The following is a 12121-nucleotide window of genomic DNA, read 5'->3' as shown; positions in this document are numbered from 1 at the left end:
GGATAATTATTAATCTGATCATGTCATATTCTGCTTTTTTCATTAAAACTATTCAATGATCACCAGTATTTATAAGTGAAGTTCAATCTTCCTATCAAGCCTGACAAAGATTTATATTCTATCATCTGTTTATCTCTCAAAACTCATCTTTAGGTAATTAGTAGTAAGAACAATTGTAATACCTATCTTCTACAAAATCAAACTTCAGTAAGTCTCCAGGTATTTGAAACAGTGAACATGAAAATGTTACAATCTTTTATGGAAGAAAGATTTATTTATTTATTTATTTATTTATTTATTTATTTATTCATGGGGGAGAGAGAGAGAGAGGCAGAGACAAAGGGAGAAGCAGGCTCCCCGAGGAGCAGGGAGCCTGATGTGGGACTCGATTCAAGGACCCCGGGACCATGACCTGAGCTGAAGGCAGATGCTTAACTGACTGAGCCACCCAGGCACCCTGGAAGAAAGATTTTATACTATAATTATTTATTTCAGGAAAAATGAGAAGGCAATATCTATTTAGGAATGTGTATCACAGAGGCAATAAAATAATAAAATGGAAGAATAGAAGTGGGTTATGATTATGTATATAACTTGATTTGACTTCCATAGTGAACAGAGGATATGAAAAAAAAATTAGAGTAAACAATGCAATAAGTAAGCAAGTTTGATGTACAAAGTGTTGTGAAGGGGTACAGAGCATGCCACTCCAAAATATGCCACTTTGGCATATTGGTTATTCTCAACTGATGGCACTTTAAAAATAGCACATGCAGGAAGGTGCTTTCTGACCTCTGCCTTTCTCCCTAAAAGCATGTCATAAAATCTCTCATGAGAAAGGTGCCTTCTCTTTATCAGGAAGAGATGGAACATTCTTTTTACCAGAGACTGGGAGTTGACACCAAAATGGATCCATACTACTAGCCAACTGTAAACAATTGTATTCTGTAAACAAACCTACTAAAATAACCCTTGTCTTCTGTTAGTTTCACCCATATATTTCCTAGTTACTGGTCCCCAATTTACTGCTCCTAGTCCAAGACCCTTTTTCTTGTCACACCCCCGTAACTTACCATTTTATTTAAAACAGTATTATAGCTTTTTGGGCCTATCAGCTTCTTCAGATCTTCATTTTCCCTTTGAAGACTCCCGTGTGCATGTAAAAATACTAAATAAAATTTGTATGCTTTTCTTCTGTTAATCTTTCTTTTGACAGTTTAGTTTTTCTGCCCAGCCATAGACCTGAGAAAGGTAGGAGGCAGATTTTCCTCCCTTAGAGGGCATATCAATGAACAGCATTGAAAAAGGCAAACTCTGAAATTTAGGAATGAATGACCCCATGGCTGCATTAATTTAGATGCTGCCTTTAGTTCTAAGAGGTACATAGGTAATGGTCCTTCTGCATCTGTAGGGAAGAGGAGCCTTACGTCCTTATAGACCTTTTCACCGAAATGACCCATTGCTGTAGCAAGGCCAGGTGTTATCACATTTACTTTTAGTAGTTGGGCCATGAGTTGAACTTTTTCACCTGTCACTGATCATATGCATCTAAGTGTGTGATCCTGAAACTCCATGTATGTATCCTTTTTTCTATTAAAATTTTTAAAATTTAAATGTCATTAATTAACATATAGTGTATTATTAGTTTCAGAGGTAGAGTTCAGTGATTCATCAGTCTTATATAACACCCAGTGCTCATTACATCATGTGCCCTCCCTAATGTCTATCACCCAGTTACCCCATCTCCCCACCTCCCTCCACTCCAGCAACCCTGTTTGTTTCCTATGGTTAAGAGTCTTTTATGGTTTGTCTCCCTCTCTTTTTTTGTCTTATTTTATTTTTCCTTTGCCTCCTCTATGTTCATCTGTTTTGTTCCTTAAATTCCACATATGAGTGAAATCATAAAATAATTGTCTTTCTCTGATTGACTTATTTCACTTAGTTAGCATAATACCTTCTTGTTCCATCCATGTTGTTGCAAATGGCAAGATTTCATTTTTTTGATGACTGAGTAATATTCCATTGTATATATATACTACATATTCTTTATCCATTTGTCTGTTGATGAACATCTGGGCTCTTTCCATAGTTTGGCTATTGTGAACATTGCTGCTATAAACATTGGGATGCAGGTGCCCCTTTGGATCACTACATTTGTATCTAGTGCAATTGCTGGGTTGTAGGGTAGCTCTATTTTCAACTTTTTGAGGAACCTCCATACTATTTTCCAGAATGGCTGTCCCAGCTTGCATTCCCACCAGCAGTGTAAGAGGGTTCCCTTTTCATCTTTTGTTTCCTGCCTTGATTTTAGACATTCTGACTGGTGTGAGATGGTATCTCATTGTGGTTTTGATTTGGATTTCCCTGATGCCGAGTGATGTGGAGCACTTCTTCATGTGTCTGTTGGCCATTTGTATGTCTTCTTTGGAGAAATGTCTGTTCATGTCTTCTGTCCATTTCTTGATTGGATTATTTGTTCTTTGGGTCTTGAGTTTGATAAGTTCTTTATAAATTTTTGATACTAGCCCTTTATCTGATAAGACATTTGCAAACATCTTCTCCCATTCTGTTGTTTGCCTTTTGGTATTGAAGACTGTTTCCTTTGCTGTGTAAAAGCTTTTTATCTTGATGAAGTCCCAATAGTTCATTTTTTGCCTTTGTTTCCCTTGCCTTTGGAGACGTGTTTAGCAGAAAGCTGATGTGGCCGAGGTCAAAGAGATTGCTGCCTGTGTTCTCCTCTAGGATTTTGATGGATTCCTATCTCACATTTAGGTCTTCAATCCATTTTGAGTCTATTTTTCTGTGTGGTGTAAGAAAATGCTCCAGTTTCATTCTTCTGCATGTGGCTGTCCAATTTTCCCAATCCATGTGTGTATCATTAATTTAAAAAATGGATCTTACAAAAAGAAAGCATTTTTTGGCAAGATTGATGTGCAACTACAGTAGATATTTGTAAAAGTTTTTAAATATTTTGAAGCATGAGACCAGTTAGTACCACCCATACAACCAAGTCACTATTCCTACCACAAAATTATTTAACTGTCTCCTTAAATAGAGAACTGAAGGCATTATATGTTTTTGACATTATGGAGAAAGTAAAAATAATATCTCTGCCACTATTTCCTCATTACGGAATGCTAGCCATTTAGTTGCCATAGTAGAGATAGTAGTGTAAAAAGTAGAGTTAAATGATTTCTTTGAATGCACCAGCATGGTTAATTCTCCAAAAAAATTTCAGGTATCTTTTTTTGCCACATATAAATAACATATTTTAAGGGAGAAATAGTGAAACAAATAGATAGATCATCGATTAAAAATGTAATTTCAATAGATGAGTAAAAAGTAGAAAACCTTGATTATTTATAGCAATGGATACATTGTTATTACCTGACTTGAAAATTATTGAATCAATTTTCAATTCAGACAGTATTTCCAAGGACAGTAGAAATCTGTAGGGAATTTTAGGAAAATCTGCAATAAACTATGTTTATACTACAGAGATTTAATTAGAGATTTTTATCTAAAATCTATTGGAGTTTTGCCAGTTAGTCATTAAATTCTTTCCCTGCTTGGAAGCCATCCTAAAATGTAGTGCTATGATCCCCTGTAAGATACTGTGATATTCTAAATCTAGCATATTAAAGTGAGAAGCAAAAATTTCAAGCACACTTTTTAGATTTTGAGAACATTAAAAATTTCTCTGAATAATTAACACCCTGGCACCAAGAACACTAATTTTTAGTCCCTTTTTAAATAAAATTCATCCCCAGTTTATCATCTTATTCCTAGCAAAAGTATCATTATATATTGCTAAAACAGGTCTCATCTATGTTTTGCATTGACTCTTCATATGATTCCCATTACAGGATGAACTCGAGAAAACAGGAATCTTTCTCGAGGTGTCTTGCAAGAATTTTATGTCCCTATCCTAGAACTATTACATTAGGATGTCTTAGGAAAGTCCCAAGAGTCTTCAGTTTCAAAAACTTTCCCTGACTTTTCTACATTCTGATGGAGATTTAAACTTTCTTTTCCTTGAGTTTGCACTACGCTTTATATTTGCACTATCAATTGCATTGCCATTATCTGTTTACAGGGCAATTATTTGTTTATGGCTTCCCTAGTAAGACTATGAGATCTTTGAAGAAGTAATTTTATTAATTTATGAATATTTGAAATATAGTAAATCCAGTGTGTAATACAAAGCATATGTCTGTGAAGACAATGAAATTATATAAATACAGATGTGCAAAGAATGACTTGGGAAAAATAGATTCATTTGAGGACCACAGCATATAAAACACTGAAGAAGTAGTTACAAGAATGACATAAAAATGATATTATAGGCAAAAACATGTATTGTATTTGAAATTCGTCATTGAGAGAAGAGTGGGAAATATACTTGGAATGATGGGCTGAGGTGAATGGAAGTGGGAAGAGCTTTGATTGCAAGCCTGGAGAATTTTAACTTTAACTCAAGCAGTGAGAAACTATTTACTAAGGGGGAAGTAATAGGTTGAAAATGGTATTATAGAAAAAATCTAGTGTGGCAAAATATATCTAGTGTAATAGTGTGGGGTAACCTGGACACTGAAGAAAATTTAGAAGCCACTCTAAGTATCATGAATAAGGAAATGGCAGAATAGTGATATCAGCAACTTGGATGTTGTTTATTCCATATACATATTTATATTTAGAAAAATATACATTTGTAAATTTTACATAAAATATAAGTATTTAAAAGAGCTAAATCAGTCACAGAAACAAAGAATACTTTTTTAACTGATAATTAGCGTTTCATTTGTTTGAAACCTCTTATCTTAAAAGTATGATCTGAATGATAGCATTCAGTCATAGCTATAAAATTACATTATGATGTCTTTCCTAGATTTTGGGGTCCAAAAAATATATACCATAAGAGCACTTGAAACAAAAAAACTTTCAACTTTTAAAGAATAAAAGAAGAGAAATCCCAATCAATTATCAGACTTAAAGAAATGATTCATGGAGGGGATGTTGAAGGATTAGAAATATTTTAAACCTAATATTAGAATCACATTTTACCATTTGATTTATGCATAAGAATTATGAAAACATTGGAAAATTAAAAAAAGTGCTTTCTACAGTAAGAAATAAAGATAATCATCCATACTCTTGAGAAGTTGGCAGTGAAGATAAGGTTTTTATTTATTTGTGTTAGGTTGAAAAACTTGAACATTGTGTAATTGTATTTTCCAGAAAGAAAATGAGTACTGTCAGAAGGGGAAACTCTTTATGTTTATCCCCAGAGAAATAAAATGGATGGCTAGATATGAAAGAGGTTATAGTTCATGAAGAGACTAAGGATGTAAATTAAGAAGAAGGTGGACAATTGAAATAACAATGTCCTGGAGGAGATGGGATTAGATAGTTGCACAAGTAAAAAGATGAGTAGAAGTAGAAGCCATTTTTCTTTATTTTATATGAAAGGAATAGGGCCTTTTTAATAGCTTTGGGTATGCTTTATTGAGATGAATGGTTAAGTAATCATATGAAAACAAAATAAGTGATAGACCAAGAGAAAAGATAAGAGTTAAGAGACAGGAGTACTTTTTGAAAACATTTTGGAAACAGATAATATCCTGATTTGAAACTTTGGATGTATAACAAATTCAGATGAATATTAGGTCTCATGGGTTGTTCCACTATAACTGATCTAAACTGGAAAGAATCTAGAGTTGAGGTTAAAGTAAGAGGCCAAGACATTAATGGTAGCACATTACTTATCAAGTTACAGAAATTATACAACAGTCTTGTTATCCTTTAACCTATTTTGGTGAATAGAATATTTTATCAGAGTCAAAAATTACCCTGAATATCACTTTGTCTGCCATACATACAAATTGGAATTGTCTTCTACTCACAAGATTTTCCCAGAGGCCAACCCGTGCAAATTTTCTGTCCAAGTGAGCATAACTGATTGATCTAGGGCTAGGGATCTCTGTCTTAAGAGGGGATGGACAACCTCTTGAGAAGTTAAGTCTTTAATGAAGAAACACAAGAATTCAGTAGTATAAGCACTGAAAAATTTTATGGCAATACTTGAGAAAGCCTATGAACACTGATAAAGCCGTTGTGTGTGTGTTTCTTGCAATCGAAAGAACTACAATTAATAATCATTTATATCTGAAGCTGTCTAAGAATAAAATATGAAGAGACTTCCCCAATATCACACATTGCATGGGTGACAAAGCTACCAATTTACAATGTAAAATGGCCAAAGAAATTATTATAAATCATTTTACACAGGTGAATTTAGGAAAGTGCTAACAATAAGTAACAACTAGACTGGAGCCACTTCTTAGATTACTACCACTTTGTGAAACTTCAAATAATTCATCCAGATTTGGTCTCTCCTTTGGAATCCTAACCTAATTGGAATAATTATTATTCATTGAACAAGAATATCCATAAAGTATATAATCAATATTGATAATAAAATTTATATAATATCATTCCTTTTCACAAGGGTATTGTCACTTCAATAATTAGGATGGAAATTAAATATGTAAAAGTTTATATAGAGGAGAAGTAGAATTTATTAAGAGTTTGTTTTACAATAAATAAGCAGATTGCCTATTATGTTTTAACAGTATCTGATCCTAAGACTTGGTGCTTCCTTTGCACATTTCTTGAAAGGATTCTGGAAATTCATTTATCGTATTTTTTTAATCATTATTAAAAAAATCCATTATTAGTTTTAGAATGACAAATATCACTCACTGAAAACAATGTTTCATTGCTTTAGGTTGCACTATATGATGGTTACATTTTAAATAATGTATCTCTTGAAAAGTAAGCATATTTGATCTCACTGATATGAGGAATTCTTAATCTCAGGAAACAAACTGAGAGTTGCTGGAGTGGTGGGGGGTGGGAGGGATGGGGTGGCTGGGTGATAGACATTGGGGAAGGTATGTGCTATGGTGAGCGCTGTGAATACTGATGAATCACAGACCTGTACCTCTGAAACAAATAATACATTATATGTTTAAAAAAAAAAAAAAGATAGTAGGAAGGGAAAAATGAAGGGAAGAAATTGGAGGGGGAGACAAACCATGAGAGACTATGGACTCTGAGAAACAAACTGAGGGTTCTAGAGGGGAGGGGGGTGGGGGGATGGGTTAGCCTGATGATGGGTATTATAGAGGGCATGTATTGAATGGAGCACTGGGTGTTATATGCAAACAATGAATCATGGAACACTACATCAAAAACTAATGATGTAATGTATGGTGATTAACATAACATAATAAAATAAAATTTAAAAAAAGCATATTTGAGAAATGTATGTGGATATGTGTGTGTATATATATATATATATGTATTTAATTTATCAATCTTTCTATTTTTCTAGGTATAAATTCATACCATAATCTTGCACTGTGAAGAGAAAAGTAGAAATAAAATATATTTTTGAAGCTTTCAGTATTGAAATGGTTGCATTAGTAGAAACTACCATACTGTCTGGTGGACTATTGACACACAGCTTGCTGGTTGGGACAAGGACATTTACAGCTCTGTTGGAGTAGAAGCTCCTTCAGATGAATTCACTGAGCTAAATTTTCAACTGAAAAGGTGTTTAGAGTGTCATACAACCTGGAGAATACAAGGTTTCAGTGAAAGATTTGCAGCTGTAAGAGACATAGGAGTCAGAATTCTGAGCACATAAAATGGGTACTAAATGAAACTCTGAGACATAGAGGTGTGTTAGCTACTAGGATAAAGACTAAAGAAAATAAAAATTCAAAACCAGAAGGACAGTTACATGAAGGAAAGTCAGTTACTTCAGAAACATGATGTAAGATTTCCTCCTTGAGGAAATGGCCAAGAGCTTCTCTATCTAAAGTACAGCCTAATGATTAAAACAATGGTCACTCAGTGGGTGATGGGTTTTAAGGAGTGCACTCGTGATGAGCACTGGGTGTTACATATAAGTGATGAATCACTAAATTCTACTCCTGAAACCAAAATTACACTATATGTTAACTAAATAAAGTTTAAATAAAAATTTGAAACTAAAAAACAAAAACAACAACAAAGACAACAAGTGGTCTCTGAAGCAAAGCAGCCTGAGTTTGAATTCTGCCTCCTGGGTAATCTAATTAACTTCCACATCATGCCTCAGGGGGTTGTTATGAGAATTAAATGAAGTAATATGTGCAAATTTGTTGGCATATTAAATATTTTAAAATGTTAACTATCATCACCATAATCATTATTAGCTTTCTCATTTGTTTTCAATAGGACATCTCTTGATGGAACTTGGATAAAAGATATGACTTTTCAGTTATAATCCTTCTTAATTAAAATAATTGATGATATTTCTACCCATTTCTATTCACACACTTAGCATTTTTCATGAGGAAATGAAAAGAGCCTTGGGCTAAAAAAAACTAAACGAAAATTTGCCTTTTAAATTGAATGGCTAGCCTTGGCCTTAAGTCTGTGATTTTTTGATTACATTCGAGAGCAACAAAATGGACAATACTTAGATGCTTACAGGTTAACCTCTTACTGAAAGTTTCTCAAATGAAGATAGTGAATTGCTTTTCAAGGATCTCAACTATATTCTTCCTGTCAGTAACACTTAATTTCAGCCTTTAATTAAATGATGACATATGGCTTGTGGTAGCTAAATGAAAAAACATTGAAATATATATGTTACTAAGTCAGTCGTTATTCTAAGAACCTCATTTATTGTAACATTACCTACAAACCTCTACAAAAATAAATCAGTAAGTTTTCTATAAACAAAAGAGGATTTTTATCACACTGCAGTTTAAAATTCTAGAGACAATATTCCATAGAGTATTTTTTTTTCTGTATGACTATGGGGATCAACAACACAAGAAAGCAAAGGCAAAGGGGTGTGGGGAATAATACAATTTTAAAAGTAATATGGATGAAATGATCAGATGAATGTAATTATATGGTATTGCACTCTTCCTATATAGCATGGCCTTTGATTGGAAATGAATGGTATGGGACTTGAATTTCTCAGCACTATCAAAATCAGCATTAAATAATACTGAATTTGGCAGTGTTTGCCTGTATTTCCTTGGATAGCCCCTTTAAGTTTACTTTTCCTCTTTCTTGTCTCATCTTGTCGTTATTATGGGTTTAATGATTATCAACCACAACTCTCACCTCCAGTTTCTAGTTTATTAGTGCTAATGTGCAATTACATTAATTGTCCTAGTTTACATATATTGGTGTCCTTTATAAGTAATGTGTTGAGCACAAAGAGAAACTAATAGTGGGAATGTCAATTTCTATGAAGAATATTCACATGAGGTTGTCTGTCTCATCACCCTTTAACCTACAGCATCTTGATAGCTGCTGATCATTGCATCTCCATAACATTTTTCTCATCTATCATTTTGAGTAGATAATAGACCTTTCTCAGATGGTTGCAGATACCATAGATGTTGTTGTAAATGCTGTTGATTTCATTTGCATCTATTTGTTATAAGAATTCAGTATGTTCTAACATTTATCAACCAATTTGTCATCTATAACGTTGTAAGTTTCCAGTGTTTGTAGTCTCCTTATTTTTCCTTATGTAGTGAGAATATAGTCAGTTTTGAAATGTGTGAATTTGTCCCACAATACAAAATTTGGGAAAACCCGTTTCAAACTGTTTGGTGGGGGAAAAAACAGTTAAGAGTAGCTCTTATTTAGTGGTAAAAGATATGAGTAAGAAACAGTAAATAATAAATGAAGAGGTAAATGAATAAGAAAATATTTGATAAGCTCACCATGGACACTGAGCTCCTAGTTTGCATTGCTTTTTAGAATACTGATTAGTTAGGAGATAACTGAACCAATAGACTCCATGCATTCTTTAGAGACATATATGATAAAGGGATACATATGCCTTCTCTTTGAAAGAAATTTATTACAGAACCTTCTCTAATTTATGAGTTTATGAAATCAAGTAAAAAGGTACCAATAGGGGAGCATAATTTTTCCTGCTGGAAGAGAAATGGAAGTTACCATTAAGAACAAGGAAAATGCAAGGGCAATGTTATTTCTTTAGTTACCATTGTCCTTCACTGAAATTTAAAAATATAATTAATGTAAAGGTGCAAAAGAAAACAGATGTGACTTAGTAAACCATGGTCATCATTTTGAACAAGATTAACTTCCTCATTTCAGTTCTTCTAATCTCCAGTCTTGTTCTAGACAAGATGACATAACTTGATACACTGGGGTTGCAGCTGTCAAAGAATTTTAAGTAAAAAAGTCATTGATTAAGTCCACAAATCTAAGATCAGAGATCTCTAACATGCATGCCATGGGGAATTCAAGTCTCCTGAGACTCACACTTACCTGATCCTTCTCATTTAGACAGTTTTATTTGTCCCCTTTGAGTCCAAGATCCCCCTTGGGAACTCAACTCTTCTTTTTCTCAGTGAGCTTGACTTGACCTGCAGTGAATGGAGATGGGTTGGCATTCCAGTACAATAACATCATTGTTGCCCCCGCCTGTATTCATCAGGATCAAAGCAGAAAATTATTAATATACACAAAATGGGTAATTTGAGGAAAGTTTAACAGAAGTATTATTTCTATATGGGTTATTTAGAGTAAAACCAGGAAAGATAGTGCAATATCTTGAATCTAGTAAGGAGAAAAGGGGCCATAGTTATCCTCAGGCCAGAAGTGGCAATGGAGGGCCAAGGTCACCAAAACCTGGAATAAAGGAATTCAAGTGGAAAGGGAATCCTAAGGGGAAAGATGACCTTGGGATGAATTATGCAGTCAGCCAAGGGGACCTCAGAAGGAAGGATCCAGAAAAATAAATAACTCAAACTTCCTCTCCTTCTGCCCTGATATTTTCTTCTGGATGTCTCATTTTAAGGATTTAACCAAAAGCAGTGTAATAGTGTCCATACAGATAAAGCTTTTGGGATCAAAAGTACAGTGAGGAAGGGTGAAGAATGAACCTACAGGAACAACTAAAAAATATCCTGTATCCTCTGGCCCAATACCCTAGCAGCATCAACCATGGAAGTGTCCCAAGCATATCACCAACCCCTTCTTCTGCCTGATGTTCTCTGAGCCTTACCTTTCTAACTACTGAAACTCTGCTTTTAACTTTTTCACCACTGCCATCTGAGCTCCGTACTACTATCCTTGCTTTAGGTACTGTTGTAGGCTCCATTTGCCAATGTTCCAATGCTGCTTAATTATAGCCATTGATTATACAGGATAATTTCAAGTGGCTATAGTGGAGTAGTACTAATCTGACTCCTTTGTCTCATTGCTGCCCAATGAATCAATTGCCAGCCACACTCTATGTGATCCCACTCCACTGGGCTGCTGCCCCATGTATAGGCATACATACTGATTTATATTCTTGCTCCACTATCACTGCCTTTTCTTATTCCTGCTTCAATACTATCAAGTGTTTACACCTCAGTTGGGGCTGTCATTTCTGTACTTTCCCTCCAGTGCCCTCTGGCATGACTGCAAGAACACCACTGCAGAAAAGGGCCCTTACTAGTGCCTCTGCTTCTGTTACTGATAATTCTTGTTTCATTTTCCTCCACTATTGCCTTTACATTTTTAAAATCTCTAACAATCATCACACCTGATCACAATCCTTCCTTGCAGTTGCTGTCACTATTTGCCCACTGAAATCCACCAAATACATAGCTTGATAGACTACTAAAATTTAGCTAGGGGAAACTCTTCAGGAAATTTCTCAAAACTGATTCTTATCAGGTTAATGGCTATAATCCCTTTTCATGTTTCACACTTCAATGCAATTTGACACATTAAGTATTAATTGAGGGTTTGTATTGTCTGTACTGGGCCATAGTATGATTTGTGAACAGGATAAACACATTCCTTGTCCTCTTAGAGATTATAGTCTAGTAGATGGTACAGACAAGTGTGCACTTGTTATGGATTGAATTGTGTCCCCCTGCAAATTCATATGTTGCAGTTCTAACCTGTAATGTAACTATATTTAGAGATAAGGTCTTTAAGGAGGTAATTAAGATTAAATGAATCCATAAGAGAGGGTAATAAACCAATAGGAATGACATTCTTATAAAAAGAGGAAGAGACC

This window comes from Phoca vitulina, unplaced genomic scaffold (genome assembly GCF_004348235.1).
Source record: "Phoca vitulina isolate PV1807 unplaced genomic scaffold, GSC_HSeal_1.0 scaffold2, whole genome shotgun sequence".
NCBI lineage: Eukaryota > Metazoa > Chordata > Mammalia > Carnivora > Phocidae > Phoca > Phoca vitulina.
The sequence above is the reverse complement of the archived record's forward strand: the minus strand, read 5'-3'. Positions refer to the sequence as shown.